Raw genomic sequence first — 12,961 nt, forward strand, 5'->3', positions numbered from 1 at the left:
AGATAGAAAAAGGGAATCTGCTAAATGACACCATCATTCTAAGAAAGAGCAAGATGTGATGACATGGGAGCAGAAAGAGCACATGTTTAAGAATGGAATGAACAAATAAGTGAAACCATAGATAATTTACTTCCATGAGAGACTATGGACTCCGGGAAATAAATGGAGGGTTTTAGAAGGGAGCGGAGTGAGAGGATTGGGTGAGCCTAGTGATGGCATTAAGGAGGACATGGAGTGCATGGAGCCCTGGGTATTATATGTAAACAATGAATCATGGGACACTACATCAAAAACTAATGATGCACTGTATGGTGACTAATATAACACAATAAAAAAAAAGAATGGAATGAACAACTGTGCCAATACCTGAATGATGTCTAGGTAAGGGAAGGGATGAGAGGGTTTACCTTCTGAAAGGAAAGTTGAGTGCACATTTGGGGAACCCAAATATTAGAAGTACTCCAGAAAGTTATATCTGGTCTCCTTGTGATGTGCTCCCCTCCCCCAGGTATGAGCCAGGGATTGTTCCACATGATCTCCAACACTTATTTTCTGTTGTTCACACCCTAGTCATTCTAGTGGGTGTGAGGTGGTATCTCATTGTGTGTTTTATTTGTATCTTCCTAATAATAAATAATAGAAATTGAAGAAGACAAAACTAAATGTTCATGGGTTTGAAGAATTAATATTGTTACAACTTTGTATGACCCAAAGTGATCTACAGATTCAATGAAATCTCTATCAAAAGTACAAAGACATTTTTCACAGCAATAGAAAAAGCAATCCTAAAATTCATATGAAACAACAAAGGCACCAAGTAACCAAAGCCATCTTGAGAAAGAAGAACTAAAACTGGAAGTTTCATATTTCATGATTGCAAACTATATTACAAATCAAATAATCAAAACAGTGTGTTACTGGCATAAGCACAGATGCAAAAACCAGTGAAACAGAATAGAGAGCCTGTGAATAAACTCATGTATATATAATCAACTAATCTTTGACAAGGGCACCAAGAACACACAATAGAAAAAAAATAGTCAATTAATGGTTTGGGGAAAACTGGTATACACATGCAAAAGAATGAAATTGGACCCCTGTCTTACAGTCTTCACAAAAATTAACTGAAAGTGGATTAAAGACTTAAATATAAACCTGAAACCATAAAATTTAGGAAAGAAAACATGGGGGAAAGACTCCTTAACATTGGTCTTGACAATGATCTTTTTTGGATATGACACTAAAAACATAGGTAACAAAAGCAAAAACAAATAAGTAGAACTACATCCAACTAAAAATTTTCTGCACAGCAAAGGAAACAATGAACAGGTGAAAAGCCAAACAATGGAATGTGAGATAATATTTGCAAACTATGTATCTAATAAGGGATTAATATCTTAAAAAGATAGGGGCTCTTGGATAGCTCGGTCAGTTAAGTGTCCAACTTTTTACCTCAGCTCAGGTCTTGATCTCAGGGTCATGAGTTCAAGCCCTGTGTTGGCCTCCATGCTAGGTATGGATCCTACTTTAAAAAAAATATTTTTTAAAAATACCCAAAATATATAAAGAATAGGTACTCCTCAATAGTAAATCATAATCATCATCATCATCATCATCATTATCTTCATCATGATGTTTTAAAAATGGGCAGAAGACCTGAACAGACATTTTTTCAAAGAAGACATACAAATGGCCAACAGGTATATAAAAAGGAACTCAAGGAACTACTGGGACTTCATCAAGATAAAAAGCTTCTGCACAGCAAAAGAAATAGTCAACAAAGCTAAAAGACAGCCTCTGGAATGGGAAATGTTATTTGCAAATGACATATCAGATAAAGGGCTGGTATCCAAGATCTATAAAGAACTGCTGAGTGAAATAAGTCAAGCATAGAGAGTCAATTATCATATGGTTTCACTTATTTGTGGAACATAACAAATAGCATGGAGGACATGGGGAGTTAGAAAGGAGAAGGGAGTTGGGGGAAATTGGAAGGGGAGGTGAACCATGAGAGACTATGGACTCTGAAAAACAATCTGAGGGGTTTGAAGTGGCAAGGGGTAGGAGGTTGGGGGAACCAGGTGGTGGGTATTAGAGAGGGCATGGATTGCATGGAGCACTGGGTGTGGTACAAAAATAATGAATACTGTTATGCTGAAAATAAAAAATAAATTAATTAATTTAAAAAAAGAACTTAACAAACTTAACATGCAAAAAACAAATAATCCAGCCAAGAAATGGGCAGAAGACATGAACAGAAACTTTCTCCAAAAAAGACGTATGGTCTTACCAACCCCTTTCCCCTGTTCCAAATAACAGAATTTCTTTTTATAACTGAAGGTTTTTATCCTTTGACCAACATTTCCACACTTCTCCCAGCCCCCAGCCCCTAGTAACCACCATTCTATAATCTGTTTCTAGGAATTCACCTTTAAAAAAGTTCCTTATGGGGGCACCTGGGTGGCTCAGGTAAGCCTCTGCCTTCAGCTCAGGTCATGATCTCGGGGTCCTGGGATTGAAACCTGCATCTGGCCCTCTGCTTAGTGGGAAGCCTGCGTCCCTCCCTTTCTCTGCCTGCCTCTCTGCCTACTTGTGATCTCTCTCTCTGTGTCAACACCTCACTTTCCCTTCCCTTCCCCTATGTTCATCTGTTTTCTTTCCTAAATTCCATGTATAAGTGAAATCATATGATATTTGTCTTTCTCTGACTGACCTCTTTCACTGAGCATAACACACTCTAGCTCACATGCTGCAAATGGCAAGACTTCACTTGATGTAATGAGCACCAGGTGTTATATACAACCTATGAATCACTAAATTCTACCTCTGAAACTAATAATATACTATCTTTTTTAACTAAATTGAGTTTAAAAAACAATTTTAAATATATTTATATTAAAAAGGGGGGGGGAATGGGGTCATCTGGGTGGCTCAGTTGGTTAAGCAACTGACTTTGGCTGAGGTCATGATCCCAGAGTTCCAAGATGGAGTCATCCACATCTGGCTCCCTGCTCAGTAGGCATCCTGCTTCTCCCTCTGACCTTCTCTTCTCTCTTATTCTTGCTCTCTCTCTAATATAAATAAATAAATAAAATATTTTTTTAAGTGAAAGAATAAAGAACACCTCACTTTAATGTATTGTGTGTTTTAGAAAAGGAGTACAGTATATCAGTGGGGAATAATTACCTCCTCTATCCTTTCTGCAACCCTGACACTTAAGGATTTTATGTAAGAAAAATGTTACTGTACATGTTAATCAGGATTACTCTGGAGGTGCTCATTCACAGCACAAGCCCAAATCAAGTTCTGAACTGTCATTCAAAGCTAAATGTCTGTACGATAGCATATCTATTGTACTTTGGGGGAAATTTGTATGTAACTGTACAGAAATAAAAATGCTGGGACGCCTGGGTGGCTCAGTTGGTTGGACGACTGCCTTCGGCTCAGGTCATGATCCCGGGGTCCCGGGATCGAGTCCCACATCGGGCTCCCAGCTCATGGGGAGTCTGCTTCGCTCTCTGACCTTCTCCTCGCTCATGCTCTCTCTCACTGTCTCTCTCTCAAGTAAATAAATAAAATCTTTTAAAAAAAATGTTGCCCTATTAACAAATTTCCACTGGAATGTCATCCCTACCTTATCTGATGGTATCCAGTGAAGGTCATTTCATGAACATTGGCTACAAGTGATAAAAACTCTATGAAAAATGAATGAAGGAATGAATCAAAAGGAACTCTGAGGCTCTAATGAATAGCATAGTGACTATAGTTAATAATACTGTACTGTACTCTTGCGATTTACTGAAAGAATTGATCCTGAGTTTTCTAACCACACACACAGACACACACACACAAAGGTAATTATGTGATATGATAGACATGTTCATTAACTTCATTGTGGTAAATATTTCACAATGTATACATATATCAAATCATCACACTGTATACTTTAAGTGTATATAATTTTATTTGTCAATTATAACTCAGTAAAGCTGGAATTAAAAGACAGCTACAAATTCTTTGCTTTATCCCATTGAGAAGTGAGTCTATATCCCCTTCCCCTGAATGTGGATGAGATCCTGACTGCTCTGAACAACAAAATACTGCAGATATACTGCAACCTGGGCCTAGGCATTAAAAAACTGGCAATATCCTCACCACAAATAGTATTTACTCCTGGGTTGCAAGGGGTGTTTAGTATTCACAAATCAATCAATGTGATACATCACATTCATAAGAGAAAGGGTAAAAACCATATGATCATTTCAATAGACACAGAAAAAGCATTTGGCAAACTCCAACATCCATTCATTATAAAAATCCTCAACAAAGCAGGTTTAGAGGGAGCATACTGCAAGATAATAAAGGTCACCTGTGAAAAACCAACAGTTAACATCATCCTCAATAGGAAAAAACTGAGGGCTTTCCCCCTACAGTCAGGAACAAGACAAAGATACCACTCTCACAGCTTTTATTCAACACAGTACTGGAAGACCTAGCCACAGCAATCAGACAACAAAAAGAAATCCAAACCGCTAAGGAAGAAGTACAACTGTCACTATTTGCAGATAACATGATACTCTGTTTGGAAAACCTGAGAGACTCCACCCTAAAATTGCTAAAACTGATATACAAATTTAGTAAAGCCACAGGATACAAACTCAATGTACAGAAATGTGTTGCATTTCTATACACCAATAATGAAGTAGCAGAAAGATAAATTAAGAAAACAATCCCATTTATAATTACACCAAAGATAATAAGATGCCTAGGAATAAACCTAATCAAAGAGGTTGAAGACCTATAATGTGAAAACTATAAAACACTGATGAAAGAAATTGAAGATGATACAAAGAAATGGAAAGACACTCCATGTTCATGGATCAGAAGAACAAATATTGTTAAAATGTCCATACTACCCAAAGCAGTCCACACATTTAATGTAATCCCTGTCAAAATACCAATAGCATTTTTTCACAAAAGTAGAGCCAAATCCGAATTTGCATGCAATCACAAAAGACCCCAAATAACCAAAGCCATCTTGAAAAACAAAAACAAAGCTAGAGGCATCACAATTCTGGACTTCAAGTTACATTACAAAGCTGTAGTGATCAACACAGTATGATACTGGTACAAAAACAGGCTCATAGATCCATGGAACAGAACAGGAAACCCCAGAATGAACCTATAACTCTACGGCCAATTCATTTTCAACAGAGCAGCAAAGAATACCCAATGGGAAAGGGACAGTCTCTTCAACAAATGGTGCTGGGAAAAGTGGACAGCAACATGCAAAATAAGGAAACGACCATTTTCTTACATCATATAAAAAAATAAATTCAAAATGGATGAAAGATGAGGGTGCCTGGGTGGTGTGGTCAGTTAAGGATCTGACTTTTGGTTTCAGTTCAGGTCATGATCTCAGGGTGGTGTGACTGAGCTCTGCATCTGGCTCCACACTCAGTGGGAATTTGCTTCTTTCCCTCTGTCCTTCCCTCCTCTCTTTCTATCTTTCTCTCTCTCTCAAATAAATAAATAAATCTTTTTGAAAAATGAATGAAAGACCTACATGTGAGACTTGAAATGAAAAAAAGGCCATAGTGAATGAGATCCATGTGAGAGACAAGAGACAAAGAGCCCCAAGGATCTAAGTTTGATTACAAACCCATTCTGGTACAAACTCTCCCACTGAAACCATATAGCCATGTGGATCAGAGCAAACATATCAATTAAGCCCTTCCTGAATTCCTTAGCCACAAAACAGTAAGCAAATAAAGTGGTCATTTTAAGCCACAACATGTGGTTTATTAAATAGAAATAAATGGAACAAACTCAACTGCTCTCTGATTGCCGAGCAGTGAAGTACTTTCAGTTTCCATACCTTGTAGGTATCTGTAAGTCTATACGTACAAAAATAGAGTGCAATTAGTGGGATTAGCCTTTTGATATCTTTAACTTTCTTGGTGGCCAATTCTATCTACCTACAAACCCAGTTTCCAACATGATGCCTATGGTCCACACATCCTCAAAATGGTGGTACATCACAATTATTTGTCCAACTTTCATTCTGTGAGTGAAATATTGGTTAATACTAATAATTATAAACATTTGTAGAGTTCTAAGTGCCAGGCAGCATGCTAAATACTTTACATGTATTATCTCATTCAAAACTCCCAAATTTCCCATGCAATAAGTTCCACTTCTATTCCTATCACACAAATGAGGAAACTAAGTCTCAAAGAGAGCTAGAGACTTGCCCAAGGTCAATGAGCTATTAAGTGGTGGAAGAGGAATTTGAACCCAGAGAGGCTGACTCTCGATGGCAGAAAGCACTATGCTAATCCCCAGTGTCTTTGGATAGCTATTATTCATTTATTAGTTACGGCCTGCAAGAAATGGACCTCATTCACAAAACCCCTTTCAAAGTTGGGTGGAAAGGAGTCAGAATGAAAAGTTTGGATAAATATGCAGTACTAAATCTTTATCCAAACATTAACAATGTTCTGAGTACATTTCATTTTCTTCCACCTCAGATTATGGAAAGTGTAGTTTCAGTTTTGTGATTTATCAAGAAATTATTAACCACATTTGATTGGACAAATACCCCCTGTCAATGTGGACATTAGTAGCTTGCTGTGTGATTGTTAATTCCAATCAGTATACATTGGGTTGAAGTGCCAAGTTCATGAGTAAAAGGTAATATATCTCCAAAATAAGTGCTGCTTTAGGGAAGCTTATCTGTCAATCATTGTAGTCTTCACAGAATCTTAAATGAGCCAACACAACTCACAGAAAATTGGCCAGTCAGATACATCAAGCAGATCCTTCCACATTTGCAAGGTAGTCAATTAATTCAAAGCATTATTAGCCTAGTCAAGAGTTAAAGCTAGAAATAGTGATTGTTTCCAAGTTAATATAAGAGTGTGGAACAGGTTGATTTCACAAACAATTGCCCAAAGGAAGAGTCATTAAGTATTAATAATAAGTATCTGATTGGATCAAGGAGAATGAAAGTTGACTTGAACCAGTCTCCAGTTTTGTTATTCCTTATGAATGCTAGTGGGCTCAACATGAAAATATACAAATGGTTTACCTGTGTAAGTTTCCTAAATTTGTCATAAACTGTTATCTCTTTATGTGTAGGTACTATATCTGAATAAATGAAGCAAATTATGTAAAAATGACCATCTTAGATTATAAACATTTATATATGTCTCTTCCCCCAGTAAGTTTAAGATCTCTGAAGTTAATACATGCTTCTTTTTATTTCTGTATGCCTCAGGAACATGCCCAACACAGTACCTGGCACAGGTGCTCAGAAAGACATGATTCATGTGGAATTGAATTGGGATGTCTCTTGTTTTAAATACTTATTTTAAGATGCATAAAAGGTATACAGGTATTCAAAATGGTCTAACGTAGACTAATACATTAATATTACATTTACTTTTATTTTAGCAGCTCAAGACATAATCTATGCCATAAATCTCACCAATTTAAAGCATACAACTCCAGGTGGTGGGTATTGGAGAGGGCATGGATTGCATGGAGCACTGGGTGTGCTGCAAAAATAATGAATACTGTTACACTGAAAAAAATAAAAAATTAAAAATAAATAAATAAATCTTTAAAAAATAAAAAATAAAGCATACAACTCAATGGCTTTTAGTATATTTAGAGTTGTACAACCATCATCTCAATTTCAGAACTTTTTCATTACTCCCAAAAGAAATCCTGTACCTATTAGCAGTTGTTTCCCATTCTGCCTTCCTACAGCCTCTGGAAAACACCAATCTCCTTGTCTCTATAGATTTGTCTATACTGGACATTTCAAGTAAATAGGATGATAGAATTTACGGCTGTGTTTATTTGACTTCTTTAACTGAGCAGAATGTTTCTGATGTTCAGCCATGTTGTAGCATGTATCAGCATTCTAGTTGTTTTTATGACTAAATAATATCCCATTGTATGAATATACCCAGTTTGTTTATTCATTTTTCTATTGATGATATTTTTGTTGTTTTCAGGTTTGGGTCACTATGAACAATGCTTCTAAAAACATTCTTTTACAAGCTTATGTAAATATAAGCTTTTATTTCTCTTGGGCATATACCTAGGAGTGAAATTGCTGTGTCATATGCTAACTCTGTGTTTTGATCAAATAAATTCTGATAATCTGTCCCTAAATTAACTAATTCCATCCTCTGCAATCTCTGCTCAACTAATGAGCCCATCCATTGAGTTTTTAATTTTTGATAATTGTATTTTTCAGTTCTATTATTCCAGCTTGGTTATTTTCAATAAATTCTATTTCTTTATTGAGATTTTCTATTTTTTCCTTTGTTTTAAAAGAATGTATAATTGCTCATTTAAAACGTTTCTATGTTGGTTGGCTTAAAATCCTTGTCAGTGAAATAAGTCAGACACAGGAAAACAAATATAGTATGATCTCACTTATATATGAAATCTAAAAATGTTGAACTCATAGAACCAGAGAATAGAACATGGTTGCAGGGGCTGGGAATTGGAGGAGAATGGAGAGATGTTGGTCAAAGGATACAAACTTTCAGTTATAAGATGAATGAGTTATGGGGATTTAATGTACAACACAGTATAGTTAATAATACTGTACTTTATACTTGAAATTTGCTAAGAGAATAGATCTTAAGTGTTCTCATGCACACAAAATCAATAACTATAAGATCTTTGTCAGATAATGACAAGAATAGATTCATCTTGGTGTTATCAGTTGGTTGTCTTTTTTCCCCCAAATCATGCTGTAATTTCTTTGGTTCTTCAGGTGTTGAGTGATTTTCTGTTTTATCCTGGACATTTTTACATATTCTATTGTGAGACTCTGGGCCCTCCTCTTTTTAGCAAGCAGTCCTCTCTTCAAGTTTATTGTGAGGGCAGTTAGCTGTGCATGTTTTCCTTCTCACTGGGTCCCACCATCCATCCTGGCAAAAGAAGGGAAGCAACACACACTGCCTCATTGCAGACAAGTGAGGTGTGGTGTAGCTCCCTCCTTGGCCCTGTTGATACTCTCCTGGTGAAAATGGGGTACCAACTCATACTGTCTCATAACCTGTAAATGCAGGTGAAAGCTCAGCCTCCTGCTGGCCCTTGCCTGACACCAGTAAGGGAAGAAGGTGACTTACACCACTTTGTTGTCACAGGTGGGGGCAGAAGCTTCGCTGCTGAATTGCTCTGACACCAGAAAAGTAGATGGCAGAAAGCCAAATGCCAATTGGCCCCACCTCTTACCACTTCATACAGCCTCATTGACCCTGAGTGGGGGTGAAGATGCAGCCTGCAGCTGGATCCCCCTGACACTACTTTAGTTGGAAAAACAATGGCACCCATTACTGTCAGGCAGGGAATGGACGATCAGGTCCCTGCTCAGCTTCACTAAGACTATCTCTGCAGGGGACTCAGAGTACCTACTCTGCTCCTAGCTTTGGGAGGGGGATGACAGATCAGCTACCTTAAACACTTAGCAAGGGGATTAGAGTGCTGCCATCTTACACCAGGCAGGAAATGAAAGATAAGCTTCCCACTCAGAAGGTTAGATCCCTGTGCAGCACCTGCTTCCACAGGGCAAGGCAGTGGTATGGAAGATCAAATCCCCACTCAGCCCCATTGAAATCCTAGAGGTGAGAGATGTTTTCTCCATTGATGTTTAGTGGTAGTAGTGTAGGTATTTCCAAAATGTTTTTTTTAATTATTATTATTTTTAAGTACCCTTTTCCTGGTCCTTTGGCTAAGGGAAAAAAAATTTTAATTTTCTTTATCTGAGGTTATTGGAGATTCTCTATTAAAGGTTTCTAGAGAGCCCCATCCAAGATGCATGAAGGGTAATAAGAAAACCCAGAGAATTCACCGGCATGCCATTCCTGAAGTCCCAAGATCCTTAAGCACTCCACATTTTTGTTTCACTTTTCAAGGACTTTTTCTGTGTTTGGTTTATGTGTTATTTCCAGGGATTGGGGGAAAATATCTATGATCTGAAATGCAAGTGATACGTCATCTTGCATTGTTTGAACTAATTTTTAATCTAGATAACATTTTTAAGTCCTCTTAAAAATCAAAGTTGACAGTAAATAGCCCATTTGTGTGGGTAAAACTTGATGCAAAAGGTCAGCATTGCTAACATTTTCCCTGGAAAATCCCCAAGAACATGAAAACATTTCTTTTTTCTCCGTGTCTTCCAAATGTTTTTAATGCTTATAAGAACTGATGTGGTAGAATTTTTTTAAGTGCACAGTCATCTAAAAATAGCTCTGATTCCACAAACTAGGAGAGAGAAAATAAAGAGAATAATTCAGCCATCATAGAGTCCATCAAAATAGTGAAATGGATAAATCTTTGCTAGGAAAAAAGGGAGACTGGGGCATCATGCAACTGACTTCAAAATAGAAAAAAGATTTAAAACCCGTATTTCAAAAACTACAGAGATTTGCAAATTTAAAATGGTGCAAAAACACCGTTAAAAAACAAAAACAAAAGAAAATCCCTACATATTCCAGTTGGAAATTTCAAAATCATTCTCATAGAAAGTTAAAACATCTTGGAAATTGACAGAAATAATAAATAATTAAACTGGACATTGGATTCTCTGTTTACCATAATTCCCTTTATTAGCTTCAGGACCAAGAAAATAGCAAACTTACTCATCCTGGTGCAGTTCTTAAACTAGGCACCCATCTGATTTTTTTTTTGTCTGTAGAAGAAAATACCCAATAATATTTAATTTTAAGAGAAAAAGTGGTAAGTCACCTTCCCACCTTTCTCCTTGGTGTTTATTCTTGAAAAGTACACCAAGAACTACAAGGACTACATGAATGAGTGAATGAATAAATTCTGACACCAGAATTGTTTGGGTGTCCATTCTTCTGTATCAATTTTGTTCATTTGTAAATTCGTCTCTGTACACCTCCAGAGGGCAAGAACAAACTGAAGAAAGCAACAGACTGTTCCAGATGGAAAGGCAGTGGGTTTACTAAGCAAGGGAATTTAGCTATGAGGCTCGTCTTCGGTGTCCCTGACAAACAGATCTCTGCACCCACCTACCAGTATCTTAAAAGTTTATAGAGAGGCCTTACATGGGTTTGGTCACATACACCACCCAAGTGGGCTCAACAACACATCAATCCCTCAAGGCTGTGTCTTTGAAAATGATTCCAGCTGTGAGAACTGTGGGGCAAACTTACATCTCAAGGACAGGAAAGGGGGTGAGGAGCCTGTGATTGCCTATGTCTAGGTCTCAGGTCAACCAGGGGTCATGGCTTCTCAATCACCTCCTCTAATAATTTTCAGCCCAAGACAGTTGCAGAGGAAGCAGTTTCTCATGTAAGAATTTGTAGCTCTCTGTGGCTTTGCTACTTCTCAATTAATTCAATGTGATGTCTATAAAAATAGTGCTTCAGAATAATATTAACTTTCAGCACAATTTCACATATATGTTTATATTATGTACATATAGTCTTCTGCATTTCTAAAATGTATAATGTATTACTATAAGCATGCTGCAGTATAGATATAGTTAGACCTAATTCCAAACTTTTCATAAATCTCATAGTATTAGTAGGGAACAATATAAAATATGGCATTAAAGGAACACTCTTAATCTGGTAGGAGTACAATCACAAACCTCTAATTTTTATCGTCCACTTCTTCATCCAAGATGTAAAAACTCTTCCATCTAGGTCTAGGGCAAGTGTGTCATTTCCCAAATTCTATTTCTGTGCACATGACCCAGGTTAGGAAAAAGGAAGCAGAAAACAGAGACTGCAAGACATAATTGCTCTGAAGAAACATCGCGTGTCTTGCTAGGTGAAATTTCACCAGTGCCATTTATTAGCAAGTTTGATGAGTCTTGATAAACAGTGGGATGAAACTTTTTGAAGTAAAAGTTTAAAAAAAAAGTTTCTGCTGGCTTTAATAATTACTAAAATAAAAAGGGTGAGCAGCATTTACAGCTTGTTACAGGAAGGCTTTATGGAAACTGTGATTCTAAAAGGATACCTCTGACTCACTAGAATCATTCCAGGCATATAGAGCAAAATGAGGAGGGAAGAAAAAAATCTACCCAGGAAAGGTATTAAGAAAAGAAATCTGTTTAGTCATAGGGAGAGGAGGGAGGAAAGTAGCAGGTGCCCAAAGGAAGCAAGGGAAGAAAGAGAAATGGGACGAAGGTATTAAGGATTGGGAGGTGAGGGCAGTTTTGGATAGTTTGAAAGGCACTGAGACCAGGTTAAGTGATTTACGAAAGGTCCCCTACTGAGTCACTAGCAGCTCTGCTTCCATCCCTCCTATTTTGGGTTTCCTCTTTAGTTCCTTGTCTCTACACAGAAATAGACATTCTATGTGATTTTCTCTCGTTGCAAATCTTTTATACTTTAACTCAGAAAGCCGTGTTTAGAGGACTGTGTAGGTGGTTGTTTTTAATGTTGAATTTCTTCCCCTTCTTTGGGAAAACTGCTGGTATAGAAAGCTTCCTTGACTCAGTATTGAGACAAATAAAAGACAAATGTGTTATTCTACTGAGACTGTTGAAATGAAAGTTTGCTTTGAAGTAGGGTACTAGAATACATATGAAAGAATGCTGTTCTTGTCATAAAAACTGTCAGCTGAGCTTTCTTTGCCATGTCAGAGAGAACGACAATCTAACAGGGCCAAAGTCAGACTGGGGGAAGAGATTTTTTTTTCTTTAATCACTATCTCAACTGATGACCAGAAAAGGACAATATTAGAGATAGAAAGTAAATTCAAAATCTGGAGACTGTGGCCAATAATCACAAATTAATGTAAATGGATTTCAAGAATTCAAATAGTTATTGTGTATTGACAGAAATAGTAAATGTACTAGTGACTATTCCTAAGTAATTTTGAACAAATTATTGACTTAGTCCTATAATTTTGACATAATAAATTTGATTTAACAGAAATTTTTCTATCTTTAGCA

Source organism: Mustela putorius, unplaced genomic scaffold (genome assembly GCF_011764305.1).
Source record: "Mustela putorius furo isolate JIRA1106 unplaced genomic scaffold, ASM1176430v1.1 tig00003836_pilon_pilon_pilon, whole genome shotgun sequence".
NCBI classification, from domain to species: domain Eukaryota; kingdom Metazoa; phylum Chordata; class Mammalia; order Carnivora; family Mustelidae; genus Mustela; species Mustela putorius.